Source organism: Palaemon carinicauda, chromosome 16, assembly GCF_036898095.1.
Source record: "Palaemon carinicauda isolate YSFRI2023 chromosome 16, ASM3689809v2, whole genome shotgun sequence".
In the NCBI taxonomy this organism is placed as follows: Eukaryota; Metazoa; Arthropoda; class Malacostraca; order Decapoda; family Palaemonidae; genus Palaemon; species Palaemon carinicauda.
Window position 1 is genome coordinate 132,979,974 of NC_090740.1, and position 22,451 is coordinate 133,002,424.

Sequence of the window (22,451 nt, forward strand, 5' to 3'; positions counted from 1 at the left end):
TTGAAGGAAGCTGACTGGAGAGGTTCGAACCTAGATGTCATAAGGAACCTTAAGACTACGTCCAGATTCCAGCCTGGAGTGGAAAGACGACGTTCTTTAGACGTCTCAAAAGACTTGAGAATGTCTTGAAGGTCCTTGTTGGAAGACAGGTCCAAACCCATGTGGCGGAGGACTGAGGCCAACATGCTCCTATACCCTTTAATCGTAGATGTTGAAAGGGATCTCTCATTCCTAAGATGAAGAAGGAAGTCAGCTATTTGGATCACAGAGGTATTGGTAGAGGATATTGAATTGGCTCTACACCAGCTTCGGAAGACCTCCCACTTAGACTGGTAGACTCTACGAGTGGAAATTCTTCTAGCTCTGGCAATCGCACTGGCTGCCTCCTTCGAAAAGCCTCTAGCTCTAGCGAATCTTTCGACAGTCTGAAGGCAGTCAGTCGAAGAGCGTGGAGGTTTGGGTGCAACCTGTCTACGTGTGGTTGACGTAGAAGGTCCACTCTTAGAGGTAGAGTCCTGGGGAAGTCTACTAGCCATTGACGTACCTCTGTGTACCATTCTCTTGCAGGCCAAAGGGGAGCAACCAGCGTCAGCCGTGTCCCTTCGTGCGAGACGAATTTCTGCAGAACTTTGTTTATAATCTTGAACGGAGGGAATGCGTACAGGTCGAGATGGGACCAGTTCAGAAGAAAAGCATCTACATGAACCGCTGCAGGGTCTGGAACAGGGGAACAATAAAGCGGAAGTCTCTTGGTGATGGAGGTGGCAAACAGGTCTATGGTAGGTTGACCCCACAACGTCCAAAGTCTGTTGCACACACTCTTGTGGAGGGTCCATTCCGTGGGAATGACCTGATTCCTTCTGCTGAGGCGATCCGCTGAAACATTCATATCGCCCTGGATGAACCTCGTGACCAGTGTGAGGTTTAGACCTCTTGACCAAATGAGGAGGTCCCTTGCGATCTCGTAAAGGCTCCTCGAATGGGTCCCTCCTTGCTTGGAGATGTAAGCCAAGGCTGTGGTGTTGTCTGAATTCACCTCCACCACTTTGCCTAGCAGGAGGGACTTGAAGTTCAACAGGGCAAGATGGACTGCTAACAGTTCCTTGCAGTTGATGTGGAGTAATCCTTGTTCCTTGTTCCATACTCCTGAGCATTCCCGTCCGTCCAAGGTCGCACCCCAGCCCGAGTCCGATGCATCCGAGAAGAGATGAAGATGGGGGGTCTGGATGGCCAATGATAGACCCTCCTTGAGAAGAAGATTGTGCTTCCACCACCGGAGAGTGGTCTTCATCTCTTGGTTGATAGGGATAGAGACTGCTTCTAGAGTCGAGCCCTTGTCCCAATGAGCTGCAAGATGGAATTGAAGAGGGCGGAGGTGGAGTCTCCCTAGCTCGACAAACAGGGCCAGAGATGAGAGGGTCCCTGTGAGACTCATCCACTGTCTCACTGAGCAATTGCTCCTCTTCAGCATGCTCATGATGCACTGTAGGGCTTGGTTTATCCTGGGGGCCGATGGAAAAGCCCGAAAATCCCGACTCTGAATCTCCATTCCCAGGTACACAATGGATTGGGAGGGAATGAGTTGAGATTTCTCTATATTGACTAATAGACCTAGGTCTCTGATTAGATCTAAAGTCCAAGAGAGGTTCTCCAGACAACGACGACTCGTGGAGGCTCTCAACAGCCAGTCGTCTAGGTAGAGGGAGGCTCTGATGTTCGATAAGTGCAGGAATTTCGCTACATTCCTCATCAGATGAGTAAAGACCATAGGAGCTGTGCTTAGGCCAAAACACAGGGCTTGGAACTGATAGACAACCTTTCCGAAAACGAATCTCAGGAAAGGTTGGGAGTCTGGATGAATGGGAACGTGAAAGTATGCATCTTTCAAGTCCAACGAGACCATCCAGTCCTCCTGTCTGACCGCTGCTAAGACCGACTTGGTCGTCTCCATTGTGAACGTCTGCTTGGTGACATACTCGTTGAGAGAGCTGACGTCCAGCACCGGTCTCCAACCTCCTGTCTTTTTGGCCACAAGAAAGAGACGGTTGTAGAAGCCCGGGGATTGATGGTCCCGGACTATAACTACTGCCTTCTTCTGCACAAGTAGCGACACCTCCTGTTGCAATGCTAGCCTCTTGTCCTCTTCTTTGTAGTTGGGAGAGAGGTTGATGGGCGATGTGGTCAGAGGCGGTTTGAGGCAGAATGGAATCCTGTAACCGAACCTCAGCCAACTGACAGACTGTGCGTCTGCACCTCTCTTCTCCCAGGCTTGCCAGAAGATCTTGAGCCTGGCTCCTACTGTTGTCTGGAGAATCTGAGAGTCAGTGCTTTCCCTTAGATGTCCTGGGTCCTTTCTTAGACTTGCCCCTGTGAGAGTCTGGACGGGAGCTTCCTCGGCTGGGGGCTCTACCACGAAAGGGCGGTATGAACCTAGTGGCCGGGGTATCAGCCACTGGAGAGCGATAAGTCTTGGGGACAGAGGTGGTAACCTTAGACTTACGAGCCGATGAGGCTACAAGATCGTGCGTGTCCTTCTGTATCAGGGCAGCCGACAAGTCCTTAACTAGCTCCTCGGGAAAGAGGAACTTTGAGAGTGGAGCAAAAAGGAGCTGTGACCGCTGGCACGGTGTAATACTGGCTGAGAGGAAGGTACACAGTTGTTCCCTTTTCTTCAACACCCCTGATACAAATAACGACGCTAGCTCACCCGATCCATCCCTGATAGCCTTATCCATGCAGGACATAATTAACATGGCAGAGTCTTTGTCCGCAGGAGATGTTTTCTTGCTGAGGGCTCCCAGGCACCAGTCGAGAAAGTTGAACATTTCGAAAGCTCTGAACAACCCTTTCAGAAGATGATCCAGGTCTGAGAAGGTCCAACAAACCTTCGAGCGTCTCATCGCAGTCCTCCTAGGCGAGTCCACCAGACTTGAGAAGTCAGCCTGGGCAGAGGCAGGAACTCCCAAGCCTGGTGCTTCCCCTGTGGCATACCAAACGCAACCTTTCGATGCGAGCTTCGTTGGAGGGAACATGAAGGAAGTCTTGCCCAGGTGTTGTTTAGACTGAAGCCACTCCCCTAAGGTCCTTAAGGCCCTCTTGGAGGATCTAGCTAGGACAAGCTTAGTATAGCTCGACTTAGCTTGTTGCACGCCTAGCGAAAACTCAGATGGAGGAGAGCGGGGAACAGCAGAGACGAAGTGGTCAGGGTAAAGCTCCCTGAGTAGAGCCAAGACCTTTCTAAAATCAACAGACAATGGAGAAAGCTTAGACTCCTCCACGTCTGATGAGGGATCAAGATGTGCCTCCTCATCATCCGACACTTCATCAGCAGAAGGTAGCGAAGCAAAAGGACCAGAATGCTGAACCGCAGAGTCAGAACGGGTAGGAACAACAACAGAGGTTTCCTCAACTTGAGGGAAAACCTGAGGTTCAGACTGCATAGGTTGAACAACAGTCGGAGCAGAAGGCAGGTGCAAGGGTGAAGGAGGTTGACTCCTAGCAAGAGTTGCACCCAAGGATTGCACCAGCTGAGCGGAGGACGGAGGCGGAGTAGTCCGTTCCTGTTCCTGAGAGATGAGTGGAGCATGAGAAGGTTGAGGCTGCGCAGAACAAGGTAAAGTTCTAGCAAGCTGAGGCTCCTGAGGCGCAAGTGCATGGTGTAGATGAGCTTGCCTAGATGAGGGTTGAACTCGGTGCAGCGCTGGTTGAGCAGACAGACTCACGGAGGGGAGAGGTTGTTGTACCCCAACCGAGAGTTGCACCACTGGTGGAGCAGCAAGGGGAGGAGGAGGAAGAGTGTAACTCTCCTGATCCCAAAGCAAGGGTTGCCTTAAAGAAGGCTGAGGCTGAACAACACTGTGAACAGCAAACTCCGAAAGTGGTTCAACATCGTACGCCTGGCAGATGGTGCTGCGACCAGGCGGAGCAGGTGCAGGCTGGGCGAGCACAGGCGGAGCAGGTGCAGGCTGGGCGAGCACAGGTGCAGCGAGAACAGGTGGAGGGAGTGCAGGAGGTGCAACACTCTCAGCCCGACATTCACGCATCAAGTCCGAAAGCTGAACTTGCATGGACTGAAGCAGGGTCCACTTGGGGTCGGCAGAAGCGATAACAGACTGAGGTAAAGTCACAGTCGGGGTCTGTATAGGCAGAACCTTACTCCTCTTGGGCGGAGTACAGTCGACCGATGACAGAGGCGAGTCGGAGCTGAGCCAATGACTGCAACCTGGCTGAGCACTCGCTGACTGAACTCTACGTTTAAGCGGTCTCGAGACCTGAGACCAACGTTTCTTCCCTGCATGAAGATCAGCGGACGAGAAGACGGGCTCAATCGTCTGCAGGTGGGAGTGACGGTCTAAGGAAGACACGCCCGCAACCACCGAGGATAATTCTGTGCGCCTAACAAGGCCTGTCGAACCCTTAAGCCCTTCGACATTGCTTCTCCCCTGGGCATGGGAGCTTGCAAGAGGTCCCGGACTGGGAGGACGACTGGCTCGCACAGAAAAATCCTCACGCACCACACTGGCACCACTAGCACTTGGCACTGCACAGACACTAGCACTCGTCACAGCACTGGCACTATTTCCACCCACTGCACTCTTGACCTTCAGTTCTTTAACCTCGGCCATCAGAGACTTATGGTCACTTACCACTGATTCTACTTTATCTCCTAAAGCCTGAATAGCACGCAAAACAGTTGACATATCAGGCGGAGGGCACACAATAGGTTCGGGGGTAGCCACTACAGGGGTAGGAAAAGGTAGGGGATCATGAGGTGAGGAAAACATAGAAGAGTGAGAAGAACTTCTCCTAGCTCTAGTTCTCTCTAACTTGGATGAATATTTTAAAAGACGTACAAAATCCAATTCCGAAAGTCCGGCGCACTCCTCACACCGATTTTCTAATAGACAGGGCCTGTCCCTACAGTCAGAACAAGCGGTGTGAGGATCTACCGAGACCTTCGGAATACGCCTATTGCAAGACCTACATCGTCTATGGGAGGGAGCTTGCGAAACGTCAGACATCTTGTTTCAAAGAGTAAGTCAAAGGGTGATCCAAAAACAAGCAAAAATTCATTAACCGTTAATCAGAGTTTATATAAAAGCTAACTAGCTAATATAAAAAGGATTCCAGTATGCGACAGCCGTTAATCTAAGAGAATACTTCACCAAATATCCATGAATAAACTCGAAGACCATGAGCGTATCCCAGAACGTCTAGCCGGAAGCACGACAGAGGAATAATTGAGGAGGTGTCAACAACAAATGATTGAGTACCTGGCCACAGGTGGCGCTGGTAAGTACACCCCCTTCTAGTATTGTGATAGCTGGCGTATCCCTCCATAGAATTCTGTCGGGCAACGGAGTTGACAGCTACATGATTATCGGGTAAGTTTAATATTGAAAAATCAATATTTTTTGGTTGGTATCGAGTACAATGAGTACTTAACAATGAGAAAATAATATAAGCCAAATAATCGTGAAAAAAATTAAAATTATGCCACACACAAGCGTCTGGCATTAGCAACTCCTCTAACTTCCATGACTTCAGAGTGTGTCATGTGTGTGCATGTGTTCTGTGTGCAACTGCCATGGTGTCTTCTGGGTATATGGGCAATATTTGATCAAGCTTGAGATAAGAAACAAGCGGAATGCATTTTTGTGGCAGATGCTCATCTGGAAATGAGGAAGTAGCCTATAGTGAGGAACCATTAATCACTAGAGAAACTGATCCTCTTGAATGGTGGAAGAACAGGGAGGAATCTTTCAAATTAGCATATACAATAACCAAGAAATTTGTAGGCATTGTAGCCACCTCAGTTCCCTCGGAGCAATTGTTTTCAAAAGCAGGCCAAGTAATTAGTGATAGGCGTGCCAGCATTCTACCCCAAAATGAAAGCATAATGTTATTTTTGAATAATTATCTAAATCAATAATTATGTATCACTGGTAAAGGTAGTTACAGGCTCCACTAGAGATCATACAGTACAGTAATTAAAGGTTTTATTTTTCATAACATTCCTTAACCGCAAATTCATAAATGAATATTGTAATTATTTACATTTATACAGTGCTCTACCAAGAAAAATTAAAGGTTTTATTTTTCATAACATTCCTTAACCGTAAATTCATAAATGAATATTGTAATGACTTTATTTTATACTGTGCTCTACCGAGAAAAACTGTGTGAAATTGAAAGTTATTATCAATGATGATATTTCATTACCTGTATACTTTTTTAAGTACTCATTGAACCCGATACTAGAAGCATGAGGGTTGTATGTATGATAGCGGCCACTTGTATGTGTTATTATGTCTAACTTAGAATAGGGCAGTGCACGGGGGGTCGCAGAGGGGCGTTAGCCCCCTTCCCCCCCATTTAGGTAAGTAGGTAAGGACACGGCTTGTAGGTTAGGTTAGGGGGAAAAGTTTAGGTTAGTTGATGTCCATTTTTAATGAACACGCGAGGAACTGGCCGCTGATATACAAAGGCTCTAAGCATGGTACTCGGTATCAGTACTCGATACCACAGATACAAAACTAAAAAATCCTTGGTATCGTATCGAAAGGAAAGTACTCGTATTGCTCAGCTCTACATTAAAGTATAATATATTTAGCTTCTTAGGTTGGCCGAGGAAAAAAGTTAGGTTGTACGTGTCTCGGTTGCAAAATTTTCCCGCAATTAAGCTTGTAACTTGGAAAATATGGGGTTCCGCCAAATACCGATTTCTCAGAATTGTTCAAATGACCTATAATTACAACAAGAACACCTCAATGTTGGGTTATTGTACTAATATATCTTCCATGCCACTGTTTACCCCTTCGATGGACATCACGTTTGCTTAGGCATAAACAATATGAAGTTTAAAAATAGTTTACCGACTGAGAGGCTTAAAAAAATCGTGTCATTAAAAGAACTTAAAGAAAATTGTTCCTTGATAGCCAGGCTGAAATTTGTTCAATTCTTACCAATTAGTTTCTGTAAACAGCGAAGTTTTCAATAACTCACAACTGTCACAACAGACAATTTAAAAACCAAACACCAGCTCAGGTGAGGTTCAGGTTCTGGGGTGAGGCATCGTAGCCTTTACAACGGCGCCCCAAAGTTTATCTTCTTATACTATTTTGTCTTTTCCTCCACATCAGGTTTAATACTTTTTTCCTTTCTATATTTGTTCCAATAAATAAAAATAATCCTACTATTTTCTTTAGGTCTTCCTCGTATGCTCGTTGTAGCTCAATTACTTCATTCCTTTCTTTTCTATATTCCTGGCAAAACAACAAAAAATGTATCAAATCTTCCTCCTCATTTTCACATAAATTACAGTTTACATTCCCTCCATTGTGTCTATTTACAATATTTAGTTTTAACGTATTAGTTCTTGCTCTAAAATATCACAGAAGCAAATGTATTGTCATAAAGTAACTCTTCTTTAATTTCTTTCTTCCATGTTCTATATATTTCTAAGCGCACTTTACTTTCTAATTCTTCTTTCCACTTTTCAGTATCCCACTTTCTGGTTTCCGATCTTATTTCTGCCTTGTTCATACTTCTTATCTGCCTTATGCCTATACTAAATTCTTCTAAGTACTTTGCAGGTTGTTTCCACCATCTTCCTTCTTTTTCTTGACTATCCAGGATAATTGTTTTCAGTACCTCCTTCTTCCTATTCAGGGTGCGATTTAAGTACTGTAGCTTCCTCGTTGCTATCTCCACAATACTATGAATGTGGGCACACTACTAGAAGAAGCGTAGTACGTGCAAAGCGCTGCAATCTGCAAAAAAAAAAAAAAAAAAAAAAAAAAAAAAAAAAAAAAAAAAAAAAAAAAAAAAAAAAAAAAAAAAAAGTCATTACTCGCCTCCTACACAGACGTGCATACTTTTACTTCTAACTTCGATGGCCTGTCTAATATATCGGGCACCATCTTCAGTTGGTGTTTCTAAATTCCACAATTCTATACCGTTGCTTTTAAATTTTCTTTATTTATTACAGAAAAAAACATATACTCAATTGTATCATCTGCCTCACTACAGAACACACAAAGCCTATCCTTATCATTCCTGTTTATATAATTTTCTTTTAATTCTATCACATTCAACCATGCTTTCGTAACTATTACTGCAGTGCTTCCTTAGCGTTAATAACTGGGGAAAAAGTGAAAATTCTATAATACTTTTAAGAGATACTACATAGGTGTATAAAATCAAAAATGGACTTGCTAGGGGAAATATTAGAAAAGGTAAAACCAATTGTTATTTGCATCACTGAAACCCACTTGAAGGAGGCAAAAAATGTGAATATAGCTGTTTATAGAGTTTTAACAACATCCGAAAATCAAGAGGTGGAGGAGTGATGACTGCAGTAAAGAATGAATTGGGAAATGTAAAGGTGGAAATAAAATGGGAAAACCAGTCATGAGTCTCAGTGGATGAAAATTGATAATGGGAAAACAAAAGTACGAATATGGGTAATTTATGGTCCACAAGAAACTAAAACTATAACAAGCGATTTAGAAAATATGTAGGAATTGATGATAGCACATAAAAGGAAAGAAAAAGTAGTCGTCATGGGAGACTTCAACTGTAAAGTGGGAAATAATATATAAAAACAATAGCAAAGAGATTTCACAATAGGACAAAATGATAATAGACATGGCAAAGTAGTCCATTGTGATATTTGCAAATAGTAACTGGAGATGCAGAGGAACCTGGAATAGAATTGAAAATAGAGGGTACACTCGGGCACACTATTCTATCAAATTCTCTTCCTCTTGTTTTGTTATTTCTTTATATTTTATAGGAAATACTTATTTTCATGATACTGTTCTTAAGATATTTCATTTTTCCTTGTCTCCTTTCCTCACTAGGCTATTTTTCCTGTTGGGATCCCTAGGTTTATAGCATACTGCTTTTCCAACTAGGGTTGTAGATTAGCAAGCAATAATAATAATAATAATAATAATAATAATAATAATAATAATATTTTCTATTTTCCGGATAATCCTCTTCTCTAGAGGATTATCCGGAAAATAGAAAAATTGGATAAGAAAATAAACTCTGCCGATGCAGCCATTACTTTTAACTCAACCAGCCTAAAAGAGGGTCTCCTACCACAATAATAATAATAATAATAATAATAATAATAATAATAATAATAATAATAATAATAATAATAATAATAATAATAATAATAGGAAATCAGTGATCGATTATGCTCTAATTAAGGAAGAAGATGAAGAAAGTATTGGTAGCTTGGTAATAGATGAAGAGAAAGGATATCAAAAGAGATTGTGTATTCTCATCACTGTGCAATCCTACTAAAAATGAATTTGTTGATTCTGAACAAGAAAGAAAGAAAAAAGTCAGATATGAAATAGTCTGGAACCATTTGAAAGTCCAGAAAAAAAGAAGTTGGGGAGATTGCCAGAGAAAGGGTGATATAAAATTAAAATATTCAAAATGACAAGAAAAGGTGCAGGAAATAAAAAAAAAATTATAGTAGTATTGAACAAACAGAAAAAAACCAAGGAGTCCAATGAATTAAGGAAATTAATGAAACTTAAAAGTATCATAAAGAAAACTGGATTAATCTTGGAAAGGAAAACAATGAGTTTATTCATTTTTTTTTAACTATCAATGCTTCCTTCCATCCTATTATTTTTCTTGATATCTATGGTTCCTGGTTCCTTAATGCTCACTACACAAAATAAGTTTGTGGGCACTCTATCACTTTATAGATAGGTGCAAAGCTTCTAAGCTTATTCTTATTATTGTAATTGAGTTTATTTTACCTGTACCATAAATAAATTAACAATGAGATTCTCAATCTTTACTTTTATCCCATTCTACCTTGAAATCGGATAGGATAACACCCTGCAATCATCAGTTTTGGCAACCTATTGTGGTCAGTTTGGACTTCTTAAATTCTTCTGTCCTACCTATAAATGCAGCCAGATCCTTGCTAGGATTTTTCAGCGTACCTATACTTATGTATACTTTCATTAGCTGTCCTAATTTTGGACATAAAAATAAATGTTCGTAGTATCTTCTACATCTTTGTACAGGTCACACAAATTATCTTCATATTTTCCCCTGAAATTCGCATTTAAATTGAGCATATTCAATCTTGTCTGCATTACAAGAGATGCCTTATCCACATTCATTTCTCTGATATAAGGCTGTGGGCCATTTCCTTCTATAAATCTTAATTTTTTCATCACTCTTTTCTTCATGAATCATTTCTTCTATTTTTCCATAATTCTTTTCTTGATCTCTCTTTTTTTTTTCAGGGTCCTTTTCCCCCAACTTCTTATTTCTTTAACTTCAATCCCATATTTACTACAGATTTCTTCTATGCTTACTCCAGCGCTTTCCATGGGGGTTCTTCAACTGATCCTCAATTATCTCTCTAATTAGTATTTTTCTATCAGAGTTTATAATGTTACGGAGGAGCATTATTCTCTATTATTCTGGGTGTTTACGTTTGGGCAGGTTCAGGTTCGAGGCATGGGCTTTGTAACGGCGCCTCTGATATCTAGCGATTTGAGTTTATCTTTCGTTTATATTGTTTTGTCTTTATCTCCACATCAGGTAAAAATATCATTTCTCCTTTTCTGCATTTCTTTCACTAAATAAAATTGATCCTAATAGCTGGTAAAGTTTGTGATCTTGTTTTTCATACCCCAATTAATAGTGCCCTGCAGGTTTAATCCCTCTTTTGTTATGTTACCAATTTTGCTTCTTTGTCTTTGTTATGTATTTTGTGCTGTATTACTATGTGCTCTACCGGTATTAAGAGTAATGTTGCACAGTAGTGCATTGTTAGAACGTGTTTCGGCACAGTTCATAAATGTAGTAGCGTATGTTATTAATTATCCTAAAGTTAAGATGTGATTCTTCTTACTTTTGTATTGCAGTAGGATTCGATCTTTATGAGAGCGATGATCACCTTTATTTTTAGTATGCATGTGTGCGAGTTTTGTTTACATATTCTCACTCGAAAGACACAAGTTGTCAAGACACGATTGAGAGCTGAGGAGCAATGTAAGCCCAGAGCAGAATAAATGTATTCTAAGAATGCCAACGTATTTTTAAACCCCAACAAGAAGAATCGACGACATAGGATGAGATGTATAACAACACTAATGAATGGATATTATTCTAGGTATGTATGAAGCTGCCATTCCCATTGGGATAACCAATACCATACCCAGCGAATCTTGAAACCTTTAGAATTTTTTTTTCTTCGCTGACTTTTAAACCAGTTACTGAACTCGCCTCTCTAAAGGCTCCAAACATATGCTGCAGTTCTCGAAAATCCTCTCTGCTTAGGTAAACATCATCAGCATACGCAAAACGAGGACAATTGAAGTCTCCTAGGTTTTTTGTTGTTGTCGTGTGTGTCTGCCTCATTATACACTCAAGGGCCAAATTAAAGAAAACATTGACACAGGACAGTATCTGTTAATTTGCATTTCATAATATGTGTTTCAAATGGGTTATAGTACTAACATTACTATAACACATTTTTGTCAGCCTAATATGTTTTGTCGGTATTTTGAAATACTGGAGGATTTTCCATAAGGAGTCTCCGTGAATACTATCATAAGCCTGTTGAAGTTATTAAATATGTGCCAATTTTCTTTTCTGTAATCTCAGCATTTCTCTAAAATCTGCCTGAAGGTAAAAATTTGATCAACTGTGGATCTCCCTTCTCTAAAATCTGCTAGCCATGTTCTCTCGCAATACATATAGTCTTTTGTAAAGGATTTTGGCTAAAATCTTATAACCTACTGACAGTAGGCAGATCACTCAATAATTTGAAAATACCGTTCTGTCATTTTTATTGAGGATTGGCACCATTACTCCATCTTACCATATACCAGACATAATCTCTTCGTTCTATATGTTAAGCACAATTTTCATGATTTCTCCGTGTAGCCTTTGTCTTCCATGCTTTAGAAGCTCTGTATCGACACCATCAATACTGGCCACCTTATCCTTTGTCCAATCTTTGACTTCCCTCAGGATTTCTTCTCTTGCTGGTAAGTCTATACATATACTCTGTTGTATCCTCTGTCTCACTGCACAATACACAAAACCTATCCTTCTTATTCCTGTTTCTATGGTTTTCTTTAAAGTATCAAATTCAACCTTGTATTCATTATCATTACTGCTTCCATTTACGAACTTCAGTTTGATAATTTCGGCTTTTTTCATCTATTTTTCTTTTATTTCCTTTGCCACTTTACTTTTTATTTATTTCTTCAGTTCTTGCTTTTTATATTTTTTTACTTCAGCCATATTAATATATTTTTATCATATTTCTAAAGACTTTTTCCCCAGCATTGCCCATATGGCTCCATTATTTGGTCTTCCATTATCTCCTTAACTAGCCCTTGTGCTTATAGCATCTTGCTTTTCCAACTAGAGTTGAGCTTAGCTAGTACTAATAATAATAATAATAATAATAATAATAATAATAATAATAGTTTCATTGAAGAATACATTCTTAACTATAAACATTTCTTTTAAGGCTATTACCTATAAATGTTTCATTTAAGGATACACTTTTAACTATAAATGTTTTTTAAGGATATTGACTGGGAAAGTTACATCTAAGGATATTAACTAGAAGAGTTTCAATTAAGGATACACTATCAAATACAAACGTTTCTTTCGAGGATATTAACTAGAAAAGTTTCATTTAAGGATATTAACTATAATAGTTTCTTTTAAGGATATTAACTATAAAAGTTTGTTTTAAGGATATTAAGTACAAAAATTTCTTTTAAGGATATCTAACTATGAAAAACTCATATAAATACCTACAGTATTCTAGATTCTCTTTCTGTGAAATGAGACTTGATCGAAACCTTTTAATTTTCATGTTCAATAGGGAAATTCATTCATAAAAGGAACTGTTACTTTCATGCATCCCTTCTTACCAATTTATTCCAGTACATTTCTTCTTAACAACATCAACCTATTTCCCCCAATAGGCAAACGTCAAATCAAAGAACGTAGTTCAACAGGCAGTTTTCTTATCTAAAGTAATACGAATTTGGTGTCATGTGTATGTTACGTTGGGAATGAAACCTCGCATTGCAACTAAATGGTCATTACTTTAATGGCAATAGGAAAATATACTTCAATGTCATTGCAGTAGATGAACCTGGCAAGAAACGAGCCAACTTTCTAGACAGCTACAGAAGACGAGGGACACGTAATATCCGAGTGCCACGATTTGATAGAGAATTCTTTCTGTCTTCAGTCCAAAAGGCACAACCACACACTCTTCACCTCAGTGTGTCAGCGGCGTTCGTCCTGACGGGTTGTGTGCGCTGCCTTCTCCTGAAACCAGTGTCACGTGTGAAATTACCTTGATTTCAATTTCAGGATTGCGGTATCTAGTTTGCTTCTGAATTACACAACCTGTGGCCCACACCAGTTCCTTTATAATTCTGTAGTAGCAAAACAAGGCAAGGGAATTCTATGATTTTTTACCTATTTGTAAGTTAGAACTTAAGTTGGAGACTTTTGCATGATTTTACTGTAAAATTTATATTTGCAATTTTTATAAAAATATCTTAAATCTAAAGACACGTCTTGACCAAGAAGTAAAATTAGGATGTCATAATAATGGTTGGGTGTTTAAGAAGGATACCAAAACGCTTGCTTTACAGGATCAAAATGAAACTACTCTCATCAAATTCAGTAATAAAGAAAAATGGAATGATAGTAATCTGGCACTCCTGAAGGATTCATCTGATAAACGTTTCCAAATAGCAATAAAAATATATCAGTAATAATCATTAAGACTGTTAAAATGAAATGGTGTAGCTTGTGTGTGTGTGTGTGTGTGTGTGTGTCACCGACCAAGTCTTTAATGGACTAGACAACTAGACGTTCGAGGCATGATATCTAATGCAACTTTTCCTTGGTAATAAGGAGGCAGTTGAAAGTAAAAGTTTACTGTCACGGAAGTTTCTCGTGGTGCTATTCCGGTGTCCTTGGAGGATTTACCTCGACGTAAACTTAACTGAGCTATACAAGTTACTGTATAAGAAATATAAATACATATACAAACACACACACACACATTATATATATATATATATATATATATATATATATATATATATATATAATAATATGGGTGAAACCCAACAATATTGTTTTATTCGAAAAATAGAAAATTGACTTTATATTGAACATGCACCCATTCTGAACAAAATCACAAACGCAAACACACACACACACACACACATATATATATATATATATATATATATATATATATATATATATATACATACATATATATATATAGAGAGAGAGAGAGAGAGAGAGAGAGAGAGAGAGAGAGAGAGAGAGAGAGAGAGAGAGAGAGAGAGAGAGAGAGAGAGAGAGAGAGAGAGAGAGTACCGACTTGATTTATTGACACAATGAGGTGACGCATTTGGTAAGAACATAGTTTCATCAAAATGAATCACATTAAATGAATTATTGTGACTTGCCCTGACGCGAGTCCCTTCGTGTAAACTCATTCTCAGTACTGTTTCATCTTCCATGAGCAGCTGCATGTGAATTTGTCGTGCTGTCACTATTTCTCAGTGGACGAATCATGAAAAAATAAGGCGCAAACTAAATATTTTTAGTTACTTTTGCAATTATTACGTAGTTTTTGTGTAATGTAGGTAATAGACACTTTATATTTCACTTCCAGTGCCTGGCTATTGCTTGTGATAAGCGAGAGTTTGGATGACTGTAGGAACCATAGTCTATTTCAGTTAGATTTCGGATGTTGTATCACTCATATAATTCCTGTATATATTTACTACTAAAGTCAGACGTAGTTCAAAACGTCATTAGACTGGGTTTACAATTATATTTTCGTGGTAAACGTTCTTAGGAGACTAAACCATGCAACAAACAAAATAAGCCATCGAGATAACCTTACTTTTACATTGATCTACGAAGTTGATTATTTTTCTATTTCATTTCTGTTTCTCAATCGGTCATTTGAAAGTAATGTTCCAATTTCTTTTCTAAAGAAATATTCTCAGGTCTCTATTTCACTTTTAAAATTACACATTAATTTGAAAAAGAGAGGACTCGTAATAAATCAATCAAAAAAAAAAAAAAAAAAAAAAAAAAAAAAAACCACACACAAGTACGGTGCTAGCAAAAATGAACATAGTAACTCAGTATAATTTCAGTGTCTATTTTTATCGATAATGTTATTCGAACTACTACTTTGATATCATTAATGTAAAAATGACTATAACAATTGTTTTATATATATATATATATATATATATATATATATATATATATATATACATATATATATGTATATATAAATTATATATGTATATATATATATATGCATATATATATATATATATATATATATATTATATATATATATATATATATATATATATATATACAGTGATACCTCTGGATACGAAAGCTTCTGCTTACAAAAAATTCAGGGTACGAAAAGCGATACGAAGATTTTTATGCCCCAGTATACAAAAAAATTTTCAGGATACGAAAAGCTTACGAGATCCCAACTCGTTGCTGAGAGTAATTTTAAAAAGTTTCAACTTTTTTGTTAAATAACTGTACCTTTTTTTCAGGGTATCAACCCTTAATTTAGGTGTAGAGGTAACAATACACCTTCACTGATCCAAATGCTTTACATACAGTAGCGTAACTTTTATACAGTAGTAAAGAAAACGGACCGTTTTCTTGGGGCTTGGAGGGGATAACTAGGCTATAACTACATTATTGAATAATCTCATGGTGGTTTCTGGAATGGATTAGGCTGTTTTTAACGGTTCGGTTAATTATTGAATGATAGAAATGGCTGCAATGCACGTTTATTACTACAGTTTAGCGTGTTTATGAAAGAAAAGGTGTCTTTTCGTAAGGCTTGGAACGGATTAGGCTATTTACATGTAGAACGCGACTCAGGATACGAAAAAATCAGCATACGAAACCGTATCCTGAACGAATTACTTTCGTATGCTGAGGCATCACTGTATGTATGTATATATATATATATATATAATATATACATATATATATATACATACACGCACACACGCATGGTTGTAAAATTTAGTTTCAAAATTCAAACACCAAATTTAAAAAAAAAAAAAGTAAAATAAACTTTAATAATATTCTTAGTATCTTCGACAATTCACTCCTCAGTTCGCCTTCGACGTATCCCTGTACTACTGCGATGACCAATGATAGTTCCCATTTCTCTTAACACAGAGTCTTTTCATAATTACTTTAAAGTCCTAACTTTTGCCAATCTCCATTTGCCTAAATTTTAAGTTTCCTCCCTCGTTTTCATAGTTTATGTTACATTATTCCATTTTCTAAATCCTACTTCGACTATCATTCATTTCAGATCTAACCTTTTTTAGTGTATTGCCTGGCATAGTTCACGTAATAGGAGCGACTTTATTTTTTATTTACGATGTTTACGCTTCCTCAGTCCAGTTATTTACTCAAAACCATCATGCCAAGTTAATGTTTGTCTATCCCTTCTTTGTGAACAGATGTAAAAAAAAATCTATCCTAAATTATTCTTTTTTTAATCATTAACAGAAATGTTACCTATTAGATGTGTACTTTGAAAAAAACTGCCACGTTAAATTTACCAAAAATCAACAAGTTCTAATCTTGATATCTCTCAATAAGTAAAATATCTTATTTGATTAAACATACTACGGCAATAATAAAATATTGAAGATGATCGTTCTGTTTAACAATGACAACGCAAATTGGAAATTAGAAGTAAAACATCAAGCTTTTTTTTTTCTTTTTTTTTTTTTTGTATAAAAGCTTGCGGACGCGAGAATGAAGTTGAAGATTTATTAACGTATTGTATCCGCTTATTTGAAAAGCTGGTATGAAGCTAAATACAAATTTAAAAGCAAGCCTTTAATGGGGTCACAGATCATTTGGCTGCCAACGTATAATCAAGAGCGCATACTAATGCTTCGGAAAGGTTAACTGTAAGCCAAGGATCAGATTCGCAGAAGGGTACATGCCAATTCTAGAGTTTGGATATATAACACCCCTCCCCCAAATTGAAGGATCTTGCAGGGGAAAACCAATAAACGCACACTCTTTTCTAAGGTCAAAAGCTAATGATGAAGCCCACAGTAGATCTTCCCCCACAAAAATATAACGGGTCTTTGTAATGACCCACTAAATTATATCTTTAAGTTTATGCAAAATCTCTGAAATAAACAGCCATGGAGGAAAGAAGAAGAAAAGAATAAAAGCATCACATCCTTTCTGTCCTGTGGTCCTAACTCGATTACTGTTCCGTTGATAAGACATAAATTGACTTTAAAATGTCCTGGGATCTTAGGGGAAAGTGTTATTGGACTTTATTTTTTATATTGGCTTTCGATGACATTGTATAACTTTTGCTTTTTTTCGCTTAGGCGATTCTTGTGCTATTTTTCCGCTATTCTAAAAGAAAACGAAGGATAGACTCATAATCAGGGAAATTTGAAATTTGGAATACTCACACAAAAGAATTTCTAGATATCCAAACATGATATTTTGGTGAATGAATAGAAAAGGCTGAGAATATCGCAAGAGTTCATATTGTTGTTAGAAAGATTTGACCTGATTATTTGAGGGCTTTGCTTGTTTAAGATAAAACAAGGATAATCAATCTCTGTAATATGGGACGATATAAACTTTTTAAATGTCTGATAGTAGACGTTTTATGAAATGAAAAAATAAAAAAAAATAAAAAAATATATAGCATTTCGGTGGCCCTCCGATGGGAATACGAAAGTACTTTATTTATTAAAAAGGTTTAGAAATATTTCTCTTATTTCATACACAGACAGCATGCCATGACGACCAATTCTCATATTCCGCCTATATATATTTCATGACGAAAAAAAAACACATAGCAGACAAAGAAACAACAGGTTAATTGAATATATAAATAAATAAAATAATGAATAAATAAGGATCACTCAAGTAAATAAATAAAAGCAAAATATAAAAAAAGTGAAAAGTCTTTAGCGTATGACTGACCTTTGTAGAAAATTCCATGAGATTTCTCTCACAATTTCTTTAAAAATGAGTTATAAATACACACACTCAATGGGAAGTAAACTAACAAAATGACGTCACCTACAAGATCAAACACAAAGAAGCAAAAGGTTTATCCATATTAAAACACCTACATATAAGCAGACAATCTCACACACACGACTCTTTGAAGTGAGGTTGCTGGTCCCATGACATTTCTCTTGACCCCTCTGATGTTGGCGCTCACTTACAGCTGGGTGAAAAGGTGGGTGGTAAAACGGAAGAGATTCACAACCTACAAAACCTAGGTCAAATGCTAAACCATTCAGCCGGATGACCACATTGACCGATTGCATTTTCTGCGCGCGCGTATATATATATATATATATATATATATATATATATATATATATATATATATATATATATATATTACCATCATTATCATCATCAACAGTTACTAGTCCTCTGCAAAACAAAGGCCTCAAAAATGTCCTTCCACTCGCTTCTGTTTATGATCTTTCTAAGCCAGTTTACTCTTTCAAATTTATTTATATATATATATATATATATATATATATATATATATATATATATATATATATATATATATATGTATATGCACACAAAATATGCAATTCAGTAACTTCACACAAGGATACCATTGTCGCCCCGCGGCCTAGAGCAGCTGTTGACGTCATCGGAAGCAGAAATCTCCTTCAAGACCGCAATAATGAAGGGAAATTGTGGAGAATGAAATCATTACCACAGTTGCCTTGTATGAAAAGGGAAATATTCGAGGCTACTGTTGATCAACGTATTTTTAGATTCATAATCTACTTTTTTCTCCGGTCTACTCACACTGATAAATGGAAGGGAAATAATACCGGCATGATAATAACCTTAAGTAATAGATTGATATAAATATCAAATGTGACTCTCGAGTTATGTATTTCTCCAGTTTAGTAGGTTTTGGCAAAAAATACAATGCTTTCACTACTTTCAAGGTCAGCTCGTGGGATATTCCGGGCGTGGAGTCTGTTAAACAGGAAGAGATAGTTCCCACGGAGGTCACAGGTCAGGGTGAAATACAGATGCTTATTTTCACATCGATAGGTTTGTTTTTTTCAGGATGCCATTATAGGTCAAGATCGTAGAGATGCAATTACAAAATATTTCTAAATAGTATTAGGGTATCACTGATTCTTGCTTATGTGAAGTCTTGGACCTTGGATTGCATAGAAAAATATAAGGATATCGAGGGATATCAAATGCTCAGACACATTATTAAGGGAAGTCCCTGGGAGATCATTATTCGATATAAAAGGTTTTGAAACCATTACTAGGTTGGCCATTTAAAATAAAAACTTATATGTTCCTTCATATTCTGACGAAGTAAGGGTTAACTAGAGTAGCGCTTTCTCTTAGGATAAGGCAGTGTATGAAATGTATACACTGATTGACGGCTGAAATTTTTAGCCTGCGTCTTCTATCCGGCCCCAACTTAGGAGTCCGAAGGAAGCGGCAAATATAAAATAAGGATCTTAATTAAGATGCTAAGTAATTACTTAAACTTGCAGTGCTAGAATGAAAAATATATAGTTAATCCTCGACAACATCTGATTACGAAAATAGGAAATAAATATAGCAATGTGTATAATGTAATGACTTCGCTCTGCCACAAGTGAGATCAGGTTCTATTTCAGGAATGGTGATTTGAAAAACAAACTGTAGACTTTCAAAGAATAAAAGTTTTATTTTCACTGTGTCAGAAATCTTGACTTGGCTTTCGCTGACATTCATTAGGAATGCAGTTTTGCTGACGAAGATCTAGTTACGTGCTCCTATGTATTAATGACACTGAAATTACATTTAATTTCGCCAATAACACTAAAGGAATAGGCCAATTAATGAAGTTTACTAAAATAGAAAAAAAAATAACGTCAAACAATTACTTTTCATAAAATAAGCTTCAGCTATAAAGTGACTCCAAAGTATTTCCTTCGTATCAATGAGAGCATGCTAATAATAAAAAGAAAATAGGAGGTGAGGTTTTCTTGACATACTTCTTATTTGAGAGAGAGAGAGAGAGAGAGAGAGAGAGAGAGAGAGAGAGAGAGAGAGAGAGAGAGAGAGAGAGAGAGAGAGAGAGAGAGAGAGAGAGAGAGAGCGCTTTGTTAAGGCATAAAGAAAATGATGCATTCCAAAGTAGAAGATTCATAGATAGCTACAAAACGACAGCGAGTTCATTTTGAGTGTACATTACCGGAAATGTCGTTTTATAACTCGCCTTTTCTGGTGAGAGTTTATATTCTAACTTTCCTTGATATTTGGACTTGTAATTTCTCAGACATTTTTCCTTTAGTTGCATTGAACTATTAGTATATACTGACATACAGTCGACACTACATTATAACGAAAGGTTGAATCGCCAGGGACACACAAAATATATGATATAATTGCGATAGTTGGTTATAAATCAATGCAACTACTTTATGCATGACAAAAAAAACTCTATTTCTGGAAAAAAAGTGTATATGAGGGAACATGATGAGCAGCAATTCCACAAATAGCTACTGTTATATATCACAATTACACTGAAATCCCATTGATGGAACGTTACTGTGTGTCACTGAAAGAAATCAATTCTGTTAAGATCTCCAACAAAATATACAGTATATCTTAAGGAAAATGGGGATATGCTGGAGAACAAATGTATTTTAATATTTCTCGATCTTAGTGATGCTTTTGATAAAGGTGTGCATGAACTGCTGCTAAATGATCTACGGTCCACGGGTATTGAAAAAGAAGCTTTTGAATACCTAAAAGACTACCTGGCTGACAGAAACTACTTTGGGTAAATTGGAAACTATTATTCATCATATAAATCTTTGAATAGAGGGGTATCCCAGGGCCCAGTCTTATTATGTATCTATACTATCGGTCTGTCGAAAATACTAAAAAGGCATGGAACGAAGTTCAAAGTATTTGCAGATGATACACAATTTTACTTCTCCAATTTTACTTGCCAGTGTTAGGGAATGGATGACAATCAAAAAATTAATATTAAATAAAAATAAAAATGAGTTTATGGAGGTTGGAAAGAAAAACAGCTTAAGAAACTTGGGTGATATTCAAATTAACTTAAATAACAACTCTGTCTCGATATCGAGTAAAGTTTGTGTTCAAGGACTATCTCTTGACTGTAACTTGTCTTTTAATGCCCAAATAAATAATGTAGTAAAAACTGCTGGTTATCATCTTAGAAACTTGCTTTTATAAAATAAGTACTTGGATGAACATTATAGAAACTTGTGACTGACTATTGTATTTCCATTTACTACAATTTACCAAAAGAGCAACATTAGGGATTACAAAACACAATAAATAGAGGAGCAAGACTGATAAAAGCTGTCCCACCTCGAGAAAGGATCACTCCTACACTAATTGATTTACACTGGCTACCTATTAAAGCAAAAACTGAGTTTAAAATATGCACAATAACCCATCAAGTTACCAGAACCGGACGTTTTAAATATCTAAGAGAGATGCTACATATTGTGCAGCTAATATATCGGTATTGACACGAGTGTAGTTATAGATGGTTTCCAATTACTAGAACCTTGATATATGTGTACTCTAGGCTCTAGAGCCTTTAAATATGCCCCCCTCCCCGCGACTTATACACTAAGCTCCCACTAGACATCTGAAAGATTGAAGATATTAAGGCTTTCAAGAGGAAAACGAAGGCGTTCTTGTTCTTTAAGTGCTTCGATAATTTGGACCTGGCAGTAAACGAGAAATATGCGGTGTGAAATGCTGAAGGCCTTAGAATGTATATGATAAAATGAAAGTGAAGGTCCTCTAGAGAGTAGCGTTCCCCTGCTGTATAGGACCAAAAAAATAGTTCTTTTAAAGTAAAGTAAAGTAAAGTAAAGTAAAGTAAAGTAAAGGGCCATCGTAAACTTTAACACCTAAAAGAATGATAACAAAACTAATTTAGTTGATCATCATAATTTATTTTCCAATAGTAACAAAACTAATTTATTTAACAATCATAATTAATTTGCCAAGTTCTAGCCATCTGCCCTTTAGGATGGTTTTGAATATGTTTAATCCTTGTTTTTAAAGTCTCGTGTACTAACTCGATAAAGGTTTGACCAATCATCATAGATCATATTAATTCTATATATCATATAAAAGGATTTGACTTGATTTTCAAATCCATTATATCTGGAATCACACATCTTTTGATAAACTGTATACTTGCATAGCATCTACTTGTAAAAGTACTTTTGCGTTATTCAAAAGCATTACACAAAGCATAGTCGTATATCCATGCACACAAAAAAAAAGCAGAAGAAAACAAA

At 37.4% G+C, this 22,451-nt stretch overlaps 2 protein-coding genes across 4 annotated transcripts in view; one reads left to right on the plus strand and one right to left on the minus strand.

Annotated features, from left to right (window-relative positions):
• Nucleotides 1-7,048, minus strand: part of LOC137655887 (zinc finger protein OZF-like) — a 43,442-nt gene extending 36,394 nt beyond the window's left edge. Inside the window, exon 1 of the mRNA XM_068390108.1 lies at nucleotides 6,966-7,048. The gene's annotated coding sequence lies outside the window, so the exon portion shown is untranslated. The remainder of the gene's footprint in view (nucleotides 1-6,965) is intronic.
• A 6,210-nt stretch (nucleotides 7,049-13,258) lies between these two features.
• Nucleotides 13,259-22,451, plus strand: part of LOC137655888 (glycine receptor subunit alpha-2-like) — a 163,362-nt gene continuing 154,169 nt past the window's right edge. For 2 of the 3 annotated variants that reach the window (XM_068390109.1, XM_068390112.1), the window contains exon 1: nucleotides 13,260-13,478. The gene's annotated coding sequence lies outside the window, so the exon portion shown is untranslated. Of the gene's footprint in view, nucleotides 13,479-22,451 lie in introns of all 3 variants that reach the window. The other variant, XM_068390111.1, reaches the window with a different exon arrangement.